This window comes from Amyelois transitella, chromosome 6, assembly GCF_032362555.1.
Source record: "Amyelois transitella isolate CPQ chromosome 6, ilAmyTran1.1, whole genome shotgun sequence".
Classification (NCBI taxonomy): Eukaryota; Metazoa; Arthropoda; class Insecta; order Lepidoptera; family Pyralidae; genus Amyelois; species Amyelois transitella.
The window spans coordinates 5,399,436-5,423,510 of NC_083509.1; the positions used below are offsets into that span (position 1 = coordinate 5,399,436).

General features: G+C 33.0%; 1 protein-coding gene across 1 annotated transcript in view; it reads left to right on the top strand.

The window, feature by feature from the left end:
• The first annotated feature begins 2,246 nt into the window (after window positions 1-2,246).
• The window catches only part of LOC106131335 (serine/threonine-protein phosphatase rdgC), a 62,859-nt gene continuing 41,030 nt past the window's right edge, over window positions 2,247-24,075 (top strand). Inside the window, exon 1 of the mRNA XM_013330415.2 lies at window positions 2,247-2,426. The gene's annotated coding sequence lies outside the window, so the exon portion shown is untranslated. The remainder of the gene's footprint in view (window positions 2,427-24,075) is intronic.

Consider the following 24,075-nt stretch of genomic DNA (forward strand, 5'->3'; position numbering starts at 1 on the left):
AATTAATAGCTTTGGGTGCTTCACTTTTCAACGCATATGTTGGTAGAAGAACACTTCTCACCTTCGATTAGATCGATCAATAATTTTTCTTAATAACAATGGTCTACAAGGAAAAGGGATCAGTGTAAGAGTGTAGCAATTATCGCGGCTTCACTTAGGATCACATCCTGCACCATGAAGCTCTTTGAGTTCTTTTGATAACTGACTCCCGGATCCTACAGTGGTGTAGTGGTTTGGATTCCACCCCTATCTAGGAACTATGGATCCCTTTTTGCTCTAAGGATTATAAAAACAATAAAGAAAATGAAGAAACAAATACAAGAAAATGAATACGCCTCTTCGTTTCCTTTTTCAGAATTTGGAGAAGGCCTTCTACTGTGTTCCTCGAGAGTCGATCTGAAGGGCACTGAGGTTTAAAGAGATTCCAGAATTTCCAGAAATTTGTAAAATGATACGCGATATAAGTATATCGCGATTGCGATTCTTTGTTATTGATACTTTAGCCCTTCTTTGTTGGGGCCCACCAAGTCTCTGTTCTCAGACCATTTTTGTTCAGTATGATTTTGGATGAAGGATCAAAGAGCGTCAGAGACTCGCATGAGCAGCCCTTGTGGTTGCTATGTCCCTTTGGTTAATCAAAATTATAAGAAGATTAAGATAAGTCTTATCAACATTGGCGATTATTGCGGCTGAATGAGACTTTTGACTCTGTCTACCCTGGAAGGAACAAAGACTTACTTAGCATACGACTATGAATTCTATAAGTTATCTTTTATTATTTAATATCTATGTAAGTCTGTGAAATATGAGGGTAGATAAATATTTATCTTGACAAAAAAGGAATACTTATGGTATTCGATGCTCCACTGATTGTGAAATACTGTAGGTATTTCGCAAATGTGTCGATACTAATGCTACATAAAGTGCTCTCTCGTTCAGTCCGTTACGTTTCTAATGTACAAGTACATTTTGCTTGCTTAAAAATGCAAAATTTTGAAAGTAGGTATGTTTGTTAAGCAAAATTTCTACTCTACGGATTTGGTTTAATCATACATACAAAGATATTTCACGTCTTTATACCTTACGGGATAGACATTGTATAATAAAATATTTCATGAAAGAACTCGTGGGTGGACGCTACATTTTTTAATTCCTCAAAGCTCTCTTGTAATAATTTACTGCCGATGCTACCATTCGTCAAAGCTCAACTAAACTGATGTAAGTAGGATACCTACTTTGTGTTAAATGTATTTCGTTTTAGAAGATTTACTTCCGTTAAGTTACGCCCATAAACAAGTTATAGGTATATTTTCTTATGAAAAATAATACAAAAATTATTTTATGAAACTATGATTTTTATGAAATCTATGCGTCGTAAAATCTTGTTCATTCTTAAAACTGAATTTTGTCAACAGATACTCGTAAGTACTCATTACGTCAATAGGTTGCATCGTATTATTAAATTAATAATAATAATTAATGCGTATACAAGTGATACTCAGAATGGCTGTGAGCAGCATGGCTGTGAGTTATTTACGTAGCTCCTAATGCAAAGTGCAAAAGAAGACTCCTGGTGTAAAAAGCTCCTACTTTACTGAAGATATGAAATGGTGAAATGGTGGCCTAGGGGAAGACCGCAAATAATAATCTGAAAGAGATAGCGAGCAAATAAAAAGTATAACTGGTGAGAGTTAAAGGAAGCGTACACCAAACGATTGGTAGACCGTGGCTGGAAAATAAAAGGACTTTAAAACTAAGTTTCATATTATTTTGTAACTAAAATCTGGATTAATTTACACACAATTTAGTTCATTTAGTATCCATACAATTAATCCACTAGACTCGATCAGCTGTCCGTCTTGGTAGGGACAAGTGGAAATATCTTTTCACTCTTCCCTACAAGGCCATCTCTGGTTGATGAGAGGAATTTTATTTTCTTCTATCTCTACTAATAAAAACATGATATAATATTGTACAGTTACAATAAGAAATGCTCTTAATGATGTAACTGTTGTTGATGGGTAGGTTTATAGGTATGATTTTTTTTACTAATTCATATCTTAGTATTCGCCAAAAGCGGTTATAGTCACTATTTTATTTCTATTGGGTTTTGGATTGGGACTAAACGAGATTATATTGAGCAGCGCAAAATGTCACTTGGTGTGAAAGCGAGCATACAGAGTATATGTAGGCAGTGTATATATTTCTGTATGGCATGACAGTGGCAGTCTTGTGCGGTACTCCGGGAGGGTTAGCTGCATTCACGAATTTTCAGGTCGCGCCTCCGCGACGCGCGCCCTCAACTTCGTGTAGGAGTAAAACTATCTATTATTTATTTTCAAGGATCGAGAAATGTGATTTTTGTTTCTGTGTTATTTTTTTATTTATTATTTTGTACATTCACCTACTGTCCGGTAAATTTTGAAGTAAGTTTTAATGACATTTTGAAATAATAAAAAAAACAATATTTACATAAAAATGTGATATCAACCTTCAGTTTTGTCTGAAATTGCAAAGAATTTTAGTTAAGAATAAGTAAAGAATTAAATATCTACATTAAAAAAAATATTAATGATTTTTCAAAGAATATTAAATGAAAGCCCCAAAAAAAAAAAAAAAATTGTTAATTTAACCACATTATCGAGACGAAATTAACGTAAATTTAAAACAATTTAGTTAAACAGCAATAACTTGAATTAAAATTGTTCTGCGAACTAAAAAGATTGTAGGTAAAAAATTCTTTCGCCGACAGACATTAGTGGGAAATTGAGCAAAATGCGTATCCGTACTTCTCCATAGCTACTTTTTCATTGTTTTCTGGTACGTAGCCAAGGAATTTTATGTTGTTGATAATTTCGTATAAGTCTGTTTTCTTGATTGTGAAATTATTACTATTTTATTTCGAAATTTCATGACACATAGGAACAATGTAATGCATTTTAATGATAAATGTCAACTTTACAATTATTTTTCGCAGAAAAATATGTGACGCTTAATAACCATATAACCATGTCATACATAATATCCACTGAAAAAAATGCAGCATTTTCCTATTGCCTTTTCAAATACCGAAGAAATAACACAACACCAAAATTAAAATTTCTCAATTTTCACAGCTCCAATTTTTACAAAGTACGAACTTTCTACGAGTTTTTTCGTAGCTTTACGACTTTGTCTAAAATGATATATTGTTTAATATTTTGCTTGGTTTCCAACTTTCTGGCTAGCTAAAACATACAATATCACGCCTTAATCTCTTACGACTTAGACAGAGCCGGCAGTCTGGAAAAGACTAAAACTGTGTCTTCATGAAGGAATGGAATTAAGATAGAGTCAGGTTGCTAGCACAATTAATATAGCCTTAAAAAGTTGATCGATTGACTTGAAATTAAAACAAAAAAAAAAAACATTAATTTAGTAGATTCTTTTGCACAGAATAATTCATGTACACAAATAGCATAGGAAACGTAAACAAAGTATTAATTGTTGGTTTAGTAGTCCACTAAACCAACAATTGTTGGATCTTAATAGCTAATAATCGTAAAATGTATTGGTTTCGGATAGAAAGATGACTGATCTACTGCCTGGCTCGATAAAATCCATTCCATCTTTATGTTTATCGTTATATGTGAAATGCCTTAACAACGCTTTGGTAAATTTTAAATAAGACGGCCTTGACGGCCTCTGTGGTTCAGCGGTAGTACGCTTGTCTGTGACACCGGAGGTCCCGGGTTCGAATCCCGGTCAAGGCATGATGAGAAAAGAACTTTTTCTGATTGTCCTGGGTCTTGGATGTTTATCTATATAAGTATTTATTATAAAATATAGTATCGTTGAGTTGGTATCTCGTAACACAAGTTTCGAACTTACTTCGAGGCTAACTCAATCAGTGTAATTTGTCCCGTATATATTTATTTATTTATTTATTTATTTTATAAAGGAGATATAGAGATTCGCGGCAGTTTATCAAGAACAGCTATTGCGATTAATTATTCTACAAGAACTTTAATAGGTTTTGTGTTTGCGGCAACTATTCGCATAAATTGTAGACAGTGAATTTTTAAATTGCCGAACCGAACACCGAACGCTGATTGTTGATCTTAATTATACATTTTTTGAATTCGAAGGTGGTGAATAGTAAAACAAAAATAAAAATTGTTATACATATTCATAGAATAACAAATAATTTATTTTTTATACTCTTTTGACCTTTTAATCGTCTTAAAACTTGAAATATAAACCTACTTTGGTATATGAGTAGGTGGAAGCTAGACAAAATCTGTAGATCTTAACAAGGGGAAATCCATATTCCTGTCTACCTCTATAGGAGGTGAGCGGTTATTTGTGTAATGTTAAACCTTTTAAGTAAACAACTATGATAAATGATAACAACGGTGAAGAAATGAACCAGACTGAACTAATGAGATTAGTTTTCTAAATAAGAAGCCCCACGCATTTTTACTTGTATATTAATTAAGTTTAGGCTACGACTTACATCATTATATAATTTAACTTATTTATCTTCTTGGATAAAGTACATATATTACTTTCCCGCATTATGCTCTTATCATTTGCCAAACATGCTTATGCATCTTGGATATGTCTATTGTGCCTACTCGTATAAGGGTACCTACGTATGTTTACCTATGCACAATTGCATACAATTAAGGAGAATAAAATATACTTGCAAAGAATTTCACTTACTACCGATACAAATAATATCGAATCCTTTTATTAAAAAAATATGAGGATTTAATTATATAATTATAAAATATACCTATGTCGTCAAAATCATAAAGAGATTTGGTAAATTATAAGAAGCTGTTTGGCAGATGAGTGCTCAAAGGAAAATGAGGGATTGGGGGACCATCTGCTAGTTATTGATTCCTTATGCTCAGAAGTTGACTTTAGAGTTTTACGGAATTGAAAATTAAAGCCACTCATTCTCAAATTTTATGAATAAATGTATCATTTAATTTGAATAAGTTTAATTCTTCCTGAAATTAAATCAAATCTATTAGATATATATAAATTAAGATTTGTCTTGTAATTTAATTAATAAAAATAAATATTTTTTGGATTAGTATCACCTTTTTTAAATAAATGAAATGGGAACGGAGTTGGACTAAGAAGAAGATTTGTACCTATCTCTTAGATATTTTTTATTTATTCAACATTTATTTTATTGTATTTAAAACACAAATACTCACCTACATACACTTAACTATACTTGTTATCTGCTGGGGTATTGTCAAAACTGATTGCCAACCATCTTATCAAGTTAAAACTGAAAATTAAATAAAGCATAACTTTAGCCGCGGCCGGAAACGAATTCGTATCGTGTCGGAGTCGGAAAAGTGGATTAAATGCATTGTTGCTATTTGGAACTCGGTCGAATATTGTCGTCTTCGCGAGACCGTTTATTTTCAGTGTTAGAGCATTGAGAGCGTTGACTCAGTGAGATTACGATTTAAATATAGGCGGGGGCGAGTTGCCAAATCATCGGGGAAAATGTTCAACCCAGCGTGCACGCATTTCCACGGAATTGCCGATTGTTTCGCGATGGGATTTCACCTTTATTTCGGCCAGTGACTAGGCCGGCTTATCAGTTTCGGTTTTCCGTATGAAGATATATAGGAAAGACAAATTACAAAGCATTTAAAGGGGAAAATCTGATCGAAATTAACAGAATTAAATATTTTATGGCAAGTATTGAGTGAGAGTGATATAACGTATGTTTGCTTTTAATTTAGATTTGATAAAACTATTTGTTTGTTACTTTTTGTCACGATATAGTTGCACGAAGGTAGAAAACTGTATGAGGAGAGAAATATCTTCGAAATAATCAAATCTTTTTTTGTTCATCGTGTAATCAAAAAATTTTATTTCCCTTTTGATTGGAAATGGGTCGGCTGAATAGGCATGTGTATTTAATTCATTGTTAAAATTTCATTTTGCTTTCATCCATTGTAATGAAAACATTTTTGTTTATCAATTTTAATTATTTAATTTTAAATTAAGAATTGATATGTTACTTGTTTAATTTATTCTCTCTCTCATCTCTGTGTGAACCCAGTTGCACCTTCCGCTGTAAATAAGTATTTCATCAATTCACAAGCGATATATTCACAACATAACTTCAATATCAAGTCACGCCACGTAATTAATTAACTTTTCGGTCAATTGACCATTTATCGTACAAAAGAAGAAACAAAAGTTGTTAAAGATACTCTATCATATAGGCCAGGTCAGGTGTACCCTAAAGATTTATAGTCTTGGTTATCTCCGCTCGTTTCCGCCTCAAGGTCCCTGTTGGCTATCTCAAACGTTCACATAGTTAGCTGATAGGAATAATGGTTCGCAGTTTCGGAACGGCGTGAAATTATGCTGACTTCAGCTATACTTTACTCTAAAGCCTTTTTGTTAAGCTTATAAGTCTCAGGCTTTTTACACTAAAGCTTCTTTAAGCCTTATGTGGGCTATAGATAGTAAAAAAGTTGAAAAATTAGTCTCCACCATCACTAAGTACGATCCATTACGATTAAATGAGAACGATCATTTTTCGTCACTATGATCACATTTTCTATATTTTGACTATCAATGCATAAAAGTGTTCTGATTTAGGGATACAATTTTATTTAAGTACCTGAAATGGGAGATTTTTTAAATTTCTATTCTCACTCCTGCAAGGATTATGCCTGCGTTGACTGAATATGTTAAATCGAAGATTAAAAAGACACAAAAACGCTAACTCCTGCAAGGATTATGTCTGCGTTGACTGAATATTTTATATACATTTTGTGTTTCTAACTTTAATTAAGACTTAAGTATAAAAGTACTTCGATGTATCAAGGACGATATCGAGAGAATATTGCTGAAGTTCTGGGTTGAGTGGGATGAGGACAAAAATGTAAATTACCAAACTTTCCTTAGAAGACAGCTGTTTATAATAAGTGTTGGATGATGGTAGCAAGGAGGGTTTATGATGCTCGTTTGCCCTAGTTTTCAAGTCCTATCTGAGTATCTAATGAAATTTTGTAGAGGAACATTTATGTTCTTAAATATTAATGCCTAGGAAATCTTTCGCTTGTACTTTATTAATCTTATTTTATATGATTATAAAGTACCTATAAGAAAAATATGTATCAGATAAATATACTGTTATTAATGGACGCATATTGAATTTGATAACAAATTCATGTCAATCTTTTCTAACATACAATAACGCCACACTCATTGAGCAGCGACATGTTTGTTTTCTTTTACAATGGTATAAGTCGATGTATTTCTGGCGATGATAATTATTTGGGTCAGGATCGTCTGCGGTGGTCCTTGTATATATCGCCGCAATCTCGTTGTCATCGGCACTCATCAGCTTACGTGCAGTCACCAACACATCAAACATGTTGCATGGACTCTTTATGTCATAGTAATAATAGCCAAAACCCAGTGAATTTGGGTATGTTGATGTGTTGCTGACTGTATGCGGGGACGTGTGAAAATCACGTAGAATAATGAGCCGGACGCGACGCCCCGTCAACAACGTAAAATCATTTTCGTTCTAGCCCAATTTGTACCCAACAGATATTGGATTTAGTTACCCATTATGTTTCTTAAGGTCAAAAATACGTCATAAATTATATGTAGATGTAGATACAATGTTCGTCAATTACCTTAACAAATTAAAAAGTCAACACGGAAAAGTTAATTTAAAGATAATAAAAATACAAACGAAGGTTAAGTGTACTTTATCCCGACGGGGTTGTTATTTAATTATCTTTTTTTATACAGATTTTTGATTTGCCATTGTTTAATTTTTAAGGCCTACCTATTTTTATTGTAGACGTCAATTCGATTACATTCGTAATTTTCGGTGCGGCTTCCCTTTTCATTAGTCACAGTAAAATCAGACTGCTTTGCTCTCTTTTTGCATACATACATACATATAGTCACGTCTATATCCCTTACGGGGTAGACAGAGCCAATAGTCCCGAAAAGACTAAATGGCCACGTTTAGCTGCTTGGCTTAATGATGGAATTGAGATCCAAATAGTGACAGGTTGCTAGCCCATTGCCAAAAAAAGGATCGCAATTTTATAAACCTATCCCTTAGTCGCCTTTTACGACATCCATGGGAAAGACATGGAGTGGTCTTATTCTTTTTTGTATTTGTGCCGGGAACCACATTTGATTTTGAATCAATTTATTTTTAAATAAATGTAATTAAAGGCTTCGGTTGCGCTGTAAGACGAGATCGATACACTGATCTAAGATTGGAATCTAGATATCCGTTATGTAATGGCATTCACTTTTATATTGACTAGGCAAAATAATATATTTATGTAATGCAACCGGGACTAAATGCCAGGAGCAAGAAGGCAATAGAAAATATTCAGCTACTTTTGATTTTTGAAGTAAAATATTGCTGTGTAGTTTTTTAATGATAAGTTGAGTTTGCTTTAGGTATAGATTTCAAATAAAACATATGTATGTTGTCGAAATATATATTATATTTCTCAACTAGATTCAAATATTCTTCATGGTTTGAAAGTTTAAATCGCTTCATTCCTTCCCAAGCCTAAGTAATGAAAATGTAAATAGGGTCACCCCAGGATTTGCGAAGATTTTCTCTACGAATGATAAGATAGCAGTTTAAGCTAATTACATAACTTCTGAATTTAATTGGATCCGTATTGATGGCTTGAAATTACCAACCTTCTTTTAGAAACTTTAAATACCCATATTTATTTTATTTTATAGTAGTAGTTGCCCGCAACTCCGTTTGCGTGTTATTGGAAAAACGAAAGTTAAGGTTATCAAAAAATATCGAAATTGGGTATCATAGAATATAATTTGGATTAACAAAACATACTTTATGTCCCGAAATTCTCACGACAGCGGAGCCAAGGCGCATATATTTAATAATCTGTACTAATAGAACATAGAGAAAAAAGATTCGAATTTTTGTTTGTAACGAATAAACTCAAAAATTAATAGACCGATATATCATCACGTAGAACAACTTTTGTAAAGACGTTATTTCCGTGCATACTACAGAGTGATTTCAGTGAGTCAGTCTCACGCGCTAACCACTGGACCATCGGGGCCGTTGCGATGGTGTCGAAATTAAAGTAGACTACATACATATGGTCACGTCTATATCCCTTGCGGGGTAGACAGATACAACAGGCTTGAAAAGACTGAATGACCACGTTTAGCTATTTGGCTTAATGATAGAATTGAGATTCAAAAAGAGATAGGTTGTTCGCCCATCGCCTAAAAAAAGAATCCCAAGTTTGTAAGCCTATCCTTTAGTCGCCTTTCACTTATATTTATATGTTATAGGCATAATGCTGTCGTAAAATGATAAATGACTTTGAATTTTAAATTTCGTTACTTATTTGCAGGCAAACTTATGCCATGAGTTTATTCAAATGTCGATAACTTTTTTTTTAGTGAACCTATTTTGATAATACAAATTTTAGATGTTTTCTGAGTTAAAACAAAGCAACTGGTGAAAGTTTTAAGTAAATCGGTTCAGTACTTTCGGAGATAATCGTGATCATACATACAGATAGACAAACAGACAGACAGACAAGACATTAAAAAAATATATTTTTGCTTTCTATTATTCATTCTAAGTGTCCCTCTATCCATTTCAGTCAAAAATACTAAATGTACAGACAAAATATTTTTACTGTTTTATTATATGTATAGATGAAGAGGTAAAGTTTGTAACTTTAATTGTTTGTTTGTAAAGGTTTATCTTCGGAAATACTGAACCGATTAAATTATCCTAAAAATGTTGGTAGGTACATTTTTTTGCATGTGTATGGTCTTCCGGGGAAACTGTAGCTAGTATAAGACGAATAAAATGAATAACTATTAAATAAATATACTGAGTCGGTTGTCAATTTTGAGTAACTAAGAATGTAGATTCAAATAATTAGGTGTTCTGCATTGTACATTCAGCCATTGAACATTAAAATGACGTACACTGACAAATATAGAGCGATGATGAAATAACTTCTGTATTTTCAGTTCAACGGGCACACATGACATGTTAAAGAGCATTCAAATATATATTATAAAACTGAAAGTCTGCCTGTCTGGCTTTTATGCTTTTACTGGTAACCATTTAATCGATAAAGATGAACATTTATTTGTTTATATATTATTTATTCCAGGTCAATCAAAGGCAATTTTTATATAATATACGTTTAACCCCAGACAATTTTTTTTTTTTTGAGCGGTTCAATACAATTAGTAAGTATTATACCTAGTTATTTTTAACCCCTCATACTGTAGAACGGAAGGCGGCCAGATATGCCAGATAAAACCGCAGGCAGTTTTACAATTTAATTATAGTTGGTATTGACTATCTCAGGTTAGTAATTCTTGTGCTTTTTTTGGGTCTTTCGGGTATTTTATATTAATAAAGTACTGGAATACTGAAAGTTTCATTATGTAAGTAGTAATTATCATTCTAGAACATGTTTCAGTTAAGGTATCATTACAGAGGATCTTGGAATGGCTGTAAAATGTGGTCCAAGAAGAAAGGCCAAGTGGTTACTGTGATGTAAGTAACAGCTGTTTCAAATATAAGAACATTTTAACTGAAATATGTACACGTTCCCTGAATTCATGTGCAATTAATTATCGGGATGGTTTCCCTCATCGTATCACCAACGATAATTGTGTAACTTATGTACTTACATAACTCACAAAATCCATTAAAAGTAATTGGCACTTAAATGGCGGCCGGCACTGGGGTTCGAACCAAAATCAAATATGAGCCAGTAACGTCAAACATAGGTGTATTTTTTTATAATATTATATTGATCAATAAAAAATTAATTGTAATTGAACAGGTGACGCGGTTGTGGAATCGTGCAAAATATAGGTTATCCAATGAATCATACGCAATGAAGTTCTGTTCACGTGATTATCCAACATCCCTTGGGAACCGGCTGAACTCGCGATCGGGGCGCTGTCATTGTTTACAGGATTTCATGTCATGGGGTATCCATGTGGATTGTCCGGAAAACGAAACAAATGAATGTCGCATTCTATTGTTAAAATTAGAACTCGGGACTGGAACAATGATAAGCGTTGTGAGGGATTTTGAATAAATTTCGCGTTAAAATATGCGTATTTTTGTATAGATACAAAAGGTTTTTTTTAATTTTATTTTCTAATATTATGATAAAGACATGATGGACTTGCTACGAAAAAATTATTTTTAAACAAATAATATTGAAAGAATAAAAAAGGTAATGGGAACCCTAGTCCCGGCACCGATATGCTCACCGAAACCGTGCTACTTTACTATTCGTCGAACAAGGTAAAAGCGCTAATCATTTCACCTTTTGTAGTCAGTGAAGTTAATTAATTGCGCCATTTTTCATGGGTTATGCCGCATTCTTACTTAGTTAGATTTATTTAAAGAGTTGGATGAACTTTATATTTCTTTTCTTTATAAATGAAAATATGATCACAAAGAAGTAAACTTTCGTTAACACAAAGGTGAAATGGTGAAAATATGTAAGTATTTAAGTTTAACCATTTGTAAACAACTTAGTCAATCGGGGCCTGTTGCCTATTGCACACAATCTTACGACTGACATAAGATTTAAAGAAATAAATTAGCCTTGTTTTAATAAAATGGATTCATAATAAGTATTATATTAAATTGAGATAGCTACTTATTATTTTTGGAATATTTTCCCTCACCGGTATATATTTATTTTGGGGAGGAGAATTGAATAATGACGACGTTATCTCATGAAAAATATCGAAGAAATAAAGCAGGATATGTTATGATTAGAAAAAAACTAACATGGCTATTTTATTTTTAAATTTGGATCTATATTGTAACTATTACCCAAGACTGCCATCGAACTAAAATTTAATTTGAACGGATTTTTAACAATAAAATAAAATAAATAAATGTTTGAAATCTTTAGTATATGATAGATAATGAATACAAACTTATCAAGTCTTTATCTCATGGGGTAGGCTCGAAAGCCATGTTTAGCTGAATTATCGGCTAAAACAAGAGTCCCATGTTTATAACCCTTTTCATTTAATGAATTCAGTATTTTAAGGAAAATAATCTAGCACTAGATGAATGCGGCTACTCCTTAATTATTGAGACATAATAATAGGAAGTAAAAAAATTCAGAGTCTAAAGCGAAATATGTGTATCCTGTTGAACTCTTAATTACAAAGAATAATGCTATTTGATTCAAACCAGGCATCGAATTTAGTGTCCCAACCAAATATGAGTCAGTTTTATCAAGAATAGCACCCATTATACCCATTATATCATTTCGTACGTTGAGAAAAAGAAAACCATTTTGCACGTGATTACTCAAGCTTACAGAAATAAGGCCCATCTTCCACAGGCAGACAAGTGTATTTAACAAGACTTGTACCAAACTAATTACAAGTTGGGCAAGTATACGAAATGGACATTGACAATGATCTTAATTATAGAGTTCTTAGTGAAACTTAGTAAAAGTTCGTTACTCTCAATAATTCTAATGGTATTTTATTTAAGACACGCCAAATATTCACAGATTTCACTTTAACATCCATTATTATTATTCGATGTAGAGATCTTCGTAGAGACGGCGTTCTTTTGTAAAATTTATATTTGAATCTTATTCGTCTCAAATTTACCTTTCTTGTCTATAATGAAATTAAGTGACCACCGTCCTTCAAAAAACTTTATACTTTCTTCTTCAAATGTACATACATACAATCACGTCTTTATAGCCGGGTTCTCTGTCTACAGACAGACAGACAGGTTAGACAGAGCCAACAGTCTTGGAAATACTGAAAGAACATGTTTAGCTGTGTGATGGAATTGAGATTCAACTAGCGACAGGTTGCTAGCCCATCACCTACAAGAAGAATCCTTAGCTTATCAGCCTTTTCCGTTACTTTTAAATTATACTTTCATCATTTACAAATTAGTTATTACTATTACTGAAAAGTGAAATATTAGTAAATAAAGTTGGGTTATATAGAAAAATTTGTATGAAATACAGGAAAGTGGGTGGACTGTATATTACCTTAAAGATAAAATGTGTTGGAGTTTTTTTTGTAATTAAAACAGAAAGTCGAGAATTGTTGTTGGTTGTTGCGAGATCGCAGTTTTAGTTGTAAGTGGTCATGTTGTAAATAGTTTTCACACGTTCATGACGTTTAAGGTCAAAAGTTTATAACGTACCAACATTAAAACATGGATGATCGCCAATCGACCAATTAACCGAGTCAACAGATGCCGCAGTTAATTAGAATCAATATGCTTGCGTCCATGTTATTATTCCTGTCAATGCTGTGAGTATATTATCCTTCGCAATGAATTAAGTAATCAGTGGAGAAAATTGAAAAGCTTAAATTGATTTTAAGTATTTTTGTTATGAAAGACACACATTTTTATTTGTATTCATTCTAATAATAGGTATGAAAATAATTAAGGTTTGGCGTCTTGCCACGATCTATTGAGTTACAAGGGAAACCACGAATAGCAAGAAATGAAGTTAAAAACGCAATAGATGTGTTAGTGGGGAAAACAATCAAAGGCATTAGAACGAATTCGATTGAATGCGTCGGTTTGATACTTAAAAGACATTACCTCAACCGCATCACAATAACTTTGATTTTGAATTTCAGTTACCAATCAAGAAGAACATTTGAAATTCAAGGGTTTATTAAATAAATTTGATTTAAAACGTTTGCGTTGCATTATACTATTTCAAAATAATACAGGTATTAAACGCGCACGTATCGTACCGTACTACGTTTTATTTTGGATGTTTCGAATCAAGTTACGTTGTTACCGAGTCACAAGGATCATTGTGACATGATTATTAAATAAACATACATAAATATAATCACGTCTATATCCCTTGCGGGGTAAACAGGTCAAACAGACTTGAAAAGACTGATAGGCCACGTTCAGCTGTTTGGCTTAATGATAGAATTGAGATTTAAATAGTGGTAGCTAGCCCATCGTCTAAAAGAAGTATCCCAAATTTATAAGCCTATCCCTTAGTCCCCTTTTACGACATCCATGAGAACGAGATGGAGTGGTCCTTTTATTTTTTATTGATACCGGGAACTACACGGCACCAAATAAACATACAGTTTAATAATAACACAATCTTCATATTGCAGAATAAGGGATCTTTAAGTTTCCTCCGTTTATCTTACACTCAGAAGTTATTCCAAGAAATATAAATAATTAAATTTGATTCACCCTCGTGCATTAGATACATACATTTAACAATGAAGATTAAAAAATAATAACTTATTTTCAATTGTATCACATGTATTGATGAGACTGTATTGGTAATGTCAATGTTCAAGTCATCAATTGTGAATTTGCTTATTCTATTAAAATCTTTACGAACGAGGTTTTATGGAACCGTAAGACGTGATTTTGCAAAAGTAAGCACACTTTATTGAGTTAACTGAAGAACTCAAAAGAAAATACGTGAGCGTATCAAGGTGATTCAATTATATCTTTCTACTTTGCTTCATTTTATTGGAAATAATACTTAAATACGAATTGATGTCAATTGATAATTTTCAAAATGTCTCTAGAATGAATAAATCAGGGTGAACCACTGTCTGCAGTTTAATTTGTTCCGTGTCACGTTCGCTATCGAGTAACTTCACTTTAGAACTTCCCTCTAATAAGTGCACCGGACTTGTTCTTTTTCCGATTCAATTTGAACACTAAGTCAGATGCAGTTTCCGATGCAGTCATATTTTCTAACACTGGTTAAAACAAGGCAGCATACATTTAAAAATTCTTTAATAAAAAGGACTTATTTCTTCTAATATTTATTTATTATAATATTATTTCCTAAGTTACGTAAAATCTTCATTTTTCTGCTTTTGTACAATCTTACTACTTATATAATCTTAACTTTTGTGCGCATCTACATAATTTTCTGAAATATGTCTTGCATATATCGCAAATTAGTTTTTTTTTACCGTACTTACAAGAAATCTTGAGAATGAAGAGTCCGGGTCGAACTCGCAGTGGTTATTTATAACACGATATCATGAGGTTGGTATATATAGGGTGTCTTCAGTAACTCGCGTTACATATTAAAACATACTTGGTATCTGACTGACAGAAAAAAGGGGGGTAAAATTTCACCTCATAATCCAACAAAAATAAGAAGTGTGGGAATATATGCGGGTAGCGCACATTCAAACGACGAGACGACAGCGTTAAATATGTTAAGTGATATACCAGACCATGATAATGACCTGTATAATAAAATGAAATTTCTATGAACCTATACAGAAATAGTTAAATCTGGAAAGTAAAACTTGCTTCTGAGATTTATTGTAGGGACGACACTAAACAACATGCAGTAATTGAGAGGCCGTCAATCACTCTAAGACATTAATTGCAGATGGTGAGAACCACGTGTAAAATTGTTTTTGTAGTAATAATATCACTCACCTCTTAATTTATTGCATTTTTAAGTAAGGGACAGGAGACAATAATATAATGTATTAAAAATTATCTAAATAAGTAACTTTGATCTTATAACATAATGTGACGACTTGTGGTTTTTGTAAGAAGTAAGCATTTTTTAGTTATAATTATCTAATCAAATTAGATGAATTATTGTTGAGATAAATTTTACAAATTAAGGCTTGAGCATACTGATTGGTCTACTGGGAAAAGGAGGTGTAGCAGCAATAAGATCTAGATAGAAACTCAGATCTAGATTAGACGATCCATCCGTGCGCGCTAATTTACCGGTTAATTGCGTTAGGTCGCTGGAAAAAGTTAAGCTCATTTGTACGACATGAAAGCCGTGACAGGAAAAAGGACGGATACATAGATAAGGAATTCCGTTTTATTTCTTCTAATTCTTATTTAGTTGAAATCACACGTTTTGGGAAACCTATTTTTAATTGGGCTGAATATTTGAAGTTTTTTAAGAAAATTTATTAGTGTATCTTGTATAAGAATAAAAATATACTACAAGGAGAGTTTGTAAAATCGAATATTATTAAAGAATATTCTTTAAAGATTTCAAACTACGAACGGCAAAGGGTAACAAAAGTTAAAATTTATATTGTGAAACAAATCCTCCTCCTTCGAATAAATCTTTAGAGAATTGCCTGAACATTTTGATAAATGGAATTGTGCATTTTTTTCAAATAAAATTTAAATCGTATAATAATAAATTCTCAAAAGGTTACGGGATTTATTTCGTTACATGGAGAAATGCTGCACAAATTGATTATATCGAGATTAATCGCTATTTTGGGCACGTTTTTATGATGAATGTACGTGGGAGAGGAACAAAATGAATCCAGATGCTTGTTGGATAATGAGTTTACGATAATGACTTTGTGAGGGCGAACATAATAGCCAAGTACGCAGTCAGCTGACATATATATTAGGCAATTTTTCAAAATTATGATATACAAAATTCTGTTCATTAGATGAATGAAAAAGAAGAAATACTTAATATTTGCATATTAATTATATAAGCTAACTAGTTATTATATTAGCAACTAGTTATTTTTTTTTTGGAACACTTGAAATTAATTTTTAATTAAAAGGGGTTTTAGTTTGTGAGATCAAAATATAACTTTTATATTGTCGACCTAACTATGTTGAGTTAAAAACTTCTTATACGAAACAAATATTTTTGTTTGTGCCAAAATTCCGAAATTAGGGCCCTAACGCACTAGCGGTTGGCCGCTAGGCGGTTAGACTCGAGCGGTCCAACCGCTTAACGCGGTTTCTTCGCGGTTGGCCGCCATAGCGGTCAGCCGCGATGAAACCGCGTTAAGCGGTTGGACCGCTCGAAGGCGCGTGGCCCATAAATAAAATGGACGCCGTCGAGATAGCTTGTGTTATTTATTTTTACTCCCGAAAACAACGAAAGAAATATAAAAAAAGATACTGGATTCATCCTTTACTAGAAACACGCAACGAATTCGGCCAGTTCGCAAGTTGTTTTCAAGAACTGAAGAAGCACCAAGATAAATTTTTCGGCTATGTTAGAATGAGTGTTTCGTCATTTGAAGAACTACTAACAGTTTTATATGACACCATCAAAGGACAAGATACTAAATTTCGTGATTGTATCCAACCCGAAGAGAAATTAGTAATAACATTAAGGTAAGTATGATAAAAATAAAAAAAGTTTTAGTAGTTATTATGTTTTAATTTTAATCGCAATGTGGGTTTATAATTGAATAAAAAAAGTAGTAAACTATAACTATTACTGAGAATTATTATCATTAAAAAGATCTAGATAATCAGATTCTTGAGATATCTGTGAATATGTTGATTCAGGAGACATTACAGATTGTTCTTGATTACATGTTCCACGGTGTGTAGGTGGAACTGAGGGCGGTGGTGGTGGGTTATTATTTCTAGCAAATGATGGTGTCTGATATCCTTGGGATGGCCCTTGGTTGTAGAATGGTCGTACGTAATCCCAAGTAGAGTTACAGTAGTTGTATCCAGACGTTTGGGCTTCAGTAATGACTTGCATTATTTGAGATTTTGTACGTAGGCGTATATGTTCAGGCACTTTTTTTATTTCACTAACCAACGACAAAAAGAAAAGTCTATCTTCATCTTCTTCCGCCTTTTTCAACTCTACATTCTTATTTAAGACGTTAATCAATTCAACTCCTATATCATCTTCTTTATTTTTCTTTTTTTTTCGTTTTGGCGGTGGTACTACGACTGGGTCAGCTACGTTTTCTGTTTCATTTCTTTCATTTTCTTGCCTTTGCATGCTTGAATCAGTTTCATTGATAGATACTGTGTCCTTCAAAAACATTAAATTATTGTAAAATATGTATTGAGTCTTTTTCTTAGCCGCTGACCCACTCCTGGTAACATTGTCCTTTAGAGCTTTCACGAAATTATCCCTAATGTTCTTCCATTTCTTTTGTAATTCTTTTCCTAGAACAATACAACAAACAAGTTAATGATTTAGTCATAAAGTAATAGATTTGTTGTAATTCGTGTGACATGTGCAATAAAGAATATACATAGGTCATTGAATTCAATAAAACATGTAATAATAATAAAATGTTTGTTTCAGATATTTTGCAACAGGTTGTACATTCACGGAACTACATTATACATTCAAAATTGGAGTAAGCACTGTAGCAGAAATCGTACGAGAAGTTTGTTTTGCAATTTGGTTTTGTCTGAAAGATATTTGTTTGCCTGAACCAAACAAAGACGCTTGGAAAAAAATTGCCAATGATTTTTTTCAAAGAGCAAATTTTCCTAACTGCTTAGGTGCTGTTGACGGCAAGCACATACGATGCATTGCACCTAATAACAGTGGCTCGATGTGTTTTAATTATAAAAGTTTTTTCTCTTTGGTTTTATTAGCAATATGCGACAGTAATTATAAATTTGTTATGGTTGATATTGGAGCTTTTGGTAAATTCAGTGACTCGTCAATATTTCAAAATTCGGTTTTCTATGAAAAAATGCAAAAAAACCAATTGGATATTCCAGAGCCACAACCGATTTCACAAAGCAGCGAGACATGTATCCCATACGTATTTGTAGGCGACGAGGCATTTGCGTTATCTACGAATTTAATGCGCCCATACGCAAAAAAAGATTTGGATGAAACCAAAAGAACGTTCAATTACAGGCTTTCTAGAGCAAGAAGATATGTAGAATGCAGTTTTGGAATTTATGCAAACAAGTGGCGTATATTTCATAGACCTCTAAATGTTCAATTCACTCTAGCAAAAGATATCATAAAAGCTACTTGTGTCTTACATAATTTTGTAAGAGATCGAGATGGCTATTGTTTCGACGACTCACTCAGTTGCCCTTTGCCAGAAAATGTAACACAGGAAGGGTTAAGAAGGAACAATAAAACTGCGTTGAGATACAGAGAATTGTTTGCCGAATATTTTATGACTGATGGGAAATTAGAATGGCAAAGAAATATGATTTAACTGAAAATAGACCTATTTATTATGTTCTAAGATGTTTAAAGTATGTTTAGTTTCGTTTAAAAATATGTAACAATAATAATAAATACTTACCAAGACTTTTTTTTGCCTCTGTTGTCATCTCTTCTTTTCCAAAAATATCTACTAATTCTTCCCACTGTTTCCGTTTTAAATCTCTATTCTTATAAACTGCTCCTTCACAATTCCAAATAGCTTCTCGTTGTTGAATTTCAACAATGAATTTCTCTGTGTCGAAGTTCATGGCTGCGCAAAGGCTGTTCTTTTGCATATATGTATATGGAAATGGCACCTTATGCCATTTCCATATACATATATTCTTTAGTTTGGCTGGTCTATAAAAGTTCATAATTTTGTGTCTAAAATTGTATCGTATGTTACCTCGTTATAGATATTCTAGCAAAAACCTAAACTTTTTTTAAAATCTGTCCGTTTCGGTGATTAGCGTGTACATAGTGATAACTGAAGTTAAATTCTGCCGTAACTTTATTTTGACAACAGTTTAAATTAGTGACCCTCGGTTCCATGTAATGGAAATTAATGCCGGTTATAAAATTTGGGGCATCAAAAACCTCAAAGCAATAAATAAACTTTACGGACTGCTGAAATGAAAGCGTTATCTTCCGTGCTCGGAAGTGAGCACCTAGCTTTACAATTTTTACAGCAATTTCTATAAAGCTTTTTATTTAAATTTTTAGATTGCGAGAGCCATTTTTTTGAAGTTTTTATAGCTGATTAAATAAAGGACTATTTTGCCTGGATCTTGAATTGATCTTGTTTATTTGTACATACATAAATATGGTCACGTCTATATCCCTTGCGGGGCAGACAGAGCCAAAAGTCTTGAAAAGACTGAATGGCCACGTTCAGCTATTTGGCTTAATGATAGAATTGAGATTCAAATAGTGACAGGTTGCTAGCCCATCGCCTAAAAAAGAATCCCAAGTTTATAAGCCTATCCCTTGCCTTTTACGACATCCATGGGAAAGAGATGGAGTGGTCCTATTCTTTTTTTGTATTGGTGCTGGGAACCACACGGCACAATTATTTGTTGTATTTATAAAAATATTGTTGATTGATTTTATATCCCATAATATCTACTTGAGCTTACTTTGGAACTATTTCTATCTGTTATTTCTCTTGTAAGTATATTTATTTATAAAACGTGGAGTTTTATCAAAAAAGGTCAAATTGAAGACGACTTCTGGAGTCTATATAAAATAACAGTTTTTCGTATAACATCTATATCGGTAATTACTGTCTGACAATAGAAGGGTAGCTATCTTTATCTGACCTACCAATTTTAGCTAACAATAGGATTATATGTAGAGCAGCCGGCCCCTAATAATTTACCTGGTGCGGTGTCGCTGAAAGCTATACTGTAAATCACAGGAGGGTTGGATCTAGAGACATAGTTCTAGCTAGATAACGCAAATTTATCAATCTGTATGAAAGCTACAGCTTTGAGATATCAACAGGGCTTTACCTTTAGTAGTCCAAGTACATTTTCCCGGGATTTAGCTAGATCTATGTCTATGGCTGGAAAACTTACTTTGCAATGCTAGTATAGTGCTCCGGGTGATTGTGACATAAAGACCTGAACGGCATGTTCATCCTTGGCAGAGTTTGCTACGAGTATGATTTTAACCGACCGCTATTTCGTCCCAAATGCGACGTTTTAACGAGCGCCTTTTTATGTGTTTACACTTAGAATTTTACTGAACTCTGTCGGTGTTATCCTGAATTCAAATAGAGTGATCTCGTAGTTGAGTCGCTGTTTTACTGAAGATTTGTATTGCTTGGTAATATTAAGGTAGTACTGGTAAATAAGTATTACAACTAAATTACGTTTCACGAGTACATAAAAATACAATCTGACGCCAATCCATCCGATATCTCCGATAAATAATAAATATTGTAGGAAAAATCCCACTCAATAGACATGGCCACAAAGTGAGTTTCCGTGTTGGGTTAAAAACTTAACTATTTAATTTTATACAAAATAAAAACATAACTCGAAACTTTGCGGTAAGAACATAAGGTTAATTAGGAACACTACTGCATCGCATAGGCTGTTCCATACAAAAGAATTAATGTCTGTTGTTTGGCTGAAATTGCATAATTATAACTCAAATTTCATTGTGGATGACATTCAGTTATAGCCAAAATAATTAATTTTCAGATACGCTATAACCGTAGTATACGCGTAGATAGGATATTATTAAATGACCCGAATTGATAAATGAATCAGGTACATATCAATAAACGGGGGATTAGTATCGCTCTACCAATTGTTTAAATTTACAGTATGTATAGTTTGGAAAGGACGTATGTATTTATTTTCAATCATAAATTATGGCAAAAGATATGATTAAGTTTGGCAAATGACAATTACTATATTTGAATAAGTACAAAAAGTCATGTCAAAAATTCAGAAAATTCCAGGTCTGAGTAAGTTTTGTTGAGTGAGTAATTACTGGTACAAGCACGTTTGCCTGACCCTTTCGTCGAATGTAGTCCTTTTGATCCCTGCGGTTTATGACTCTCCTGATCCCAGAAAATCTTGAAATTCTTTTTTCATTGTTAGGACGAGTAAGCTCTTAAAACATATACTCGTAGGTAATGTAGGTATGCGGCAGTGAGGTGAATTATTGCCTGCGCGTGATAGATCATGAAGAAAACCAGGTTGGCTTATTAAGGATTTTGATAAATTGAAGTTTACATTTAGGTAAGTCTATTAATCTAGATAAGGTACTGAATTAAGTGTATCAGCTTATACGTTATAGTAAAAAAATTAAAGGTAATTTATACTGAGATACTTCAAACGTTTTGTTTTTCAAGGGTGTACTCTGCTTTGTGAACCGCAATTATAGAGATGGTATATGACTCCTCAGGTTTCCTGAGTATCTTGTACAAAAGCCATCATCTTTGAAGGCCACGCGATTGATCGGCGAAGTAAAGATAATGAGATTTGTTACAATTTGGATGTTGACATCCATCCACTTTATGATATAACATGTCACAACTTCAGTAAGGTACGAGTATTTGTTATAGTTTATGAAGACAGTGTGGTGGGTCGTTAAAATTTAAATGATGAATTATTTTTAGTCAATGTTTGTCCATCTAAATGGATAAACAGAAATAAGTTCATTTTCAGGATAGGTTACATGTATGAGGTTGGGAGTACTAGCAATGAAACGAGGCGAATGCTGAATGAATACTGGTTTATTAGACAATAAGATGAGTAATATATAACATACATTTGACATACACTTACATACTATAGCCACGGATATAGCTACACTACACCTCCCATGGCGAAGTAAAAAAAAATTATTACTTATAACATTTTTTTTTTTTTCTTATTACTACTTGTTATATTTATTGCTTATATCTGTACTAATCGCAATACAACTACAAGTTACACTTACAAGATTAAGTTTATTATAAGGAATACGATATACGTACATAGATGATATACATTTTTATAATTGCAATACGAGATAACATACTTACATTACATAAATGATCTTTGAATAGCTAAACATTTGTTTACATTACAATATTTATTTTAACTATAAAATGGCTTTGTTCTATTCTTATGTACTAAATCTATTTTCCCATTAATTTCTATTTCAACATTTGGCGATAAATCTCTTAAAACTCTAAAAGGGCCTAAATAAAGATTTGAAAGCTTATTGCCTGTTTCATTTTTGATCAAAAGTTGATCACCCGCTTTGTATCGAATTGGATTTACGTACCTATCGTATCTGTTTTTTCTTACATATTTATCGTTTATTAGATTTTTACGCGCCTGAGTCTGTGAGACTTGCAACCGATACTTAAGTTCAAGAGGGTAGTTGTCGTAATTATACAGAGGGTCTACGAGGGTTGTAAGATTATTTGGTAGACTGCATTTTTTCCCATATACTAATTCATAGGGTGTAAATTTAGTAGACGAATGAACCGATGTATTGTATGCAAAGCACCAGAAGGGCAACCAGGTACTCCACGTTTCTGGTTTTTCGTCACATTGGATACGTAAGTATGCTGCTAAACTCTTATGAGTATTTTCCAGAGCACCGATGCTTTGGTGATGGTAAGCTGTCGAATTTATTTTGTTAATCTTAAGTATATTGCATACCTGTTTCATAGTTTCTGCCAAGAACTCTGTCCCTCTATCTGATGATATCTCTCTTGGTATCCCATGCTGAAGTATGAAGTTGTTAACGAATGTACGTGCCACCTCTGTTGAAGTTTTATTTACAAGGGGATATGCGCACACGTATTTTGACAGTTCACATTGTAAGGTGAGTATATAAGTATAATTACAGTTATCCCTATCTAAAGGTCCTACTAGATCTAAAAATACCTTCTCAAAGGCTGTATGCGCAGTAGAGGTGATCGACATAGGCTCTTTTACCTGTACTGTATATTTTTGTATCTGGCATTTAGAACAACGCTTTACAAAATTTTTAACATCATTTTCTAGCCCTGGCCAGAAGTAATATTTTTTGATATTATTGAACATTCTTCTGATACCCGCGTGGCCACTCGTGGGTAAAAGATGAAAGTCATTGAGTATCACTTTTCTATCAAGTTTATTATCAATACGATCTACACCTTTTAAAACACATAATCTTAAGTTTCTCCAAGTTTTATCATTTTTTATCGCGCTTACTAGTTTTTCTATAAATACCTTTGTATTTTTATTTTTTAATAAGTATATTTCCTCTATATTTATTTTATTACAACATTCCCTCAGCTCTCTCGCAAATGCTTCTCGAGACAATTGTGATTGAGTAGCTGGGTTAATATACAATGTATTTTTATCTTTTACGTACGTAAATATATTATTTTCAAAGTCAACTTTATTTAATTTTAACTTTTCATATTCTGCCTTCTTTATAAATCTCAACTCAACTACTTCTTTTGGTATGATGTGAGTTTCCACGACCTTCGGCTGATCAGACCGGACGTCGGGGTTCTCACTATTGCTGATTTCCTGTAATTCATTCTTTCTTTCTTCCTTTCTTGCTTGAGCACGCGTCATCACACTTA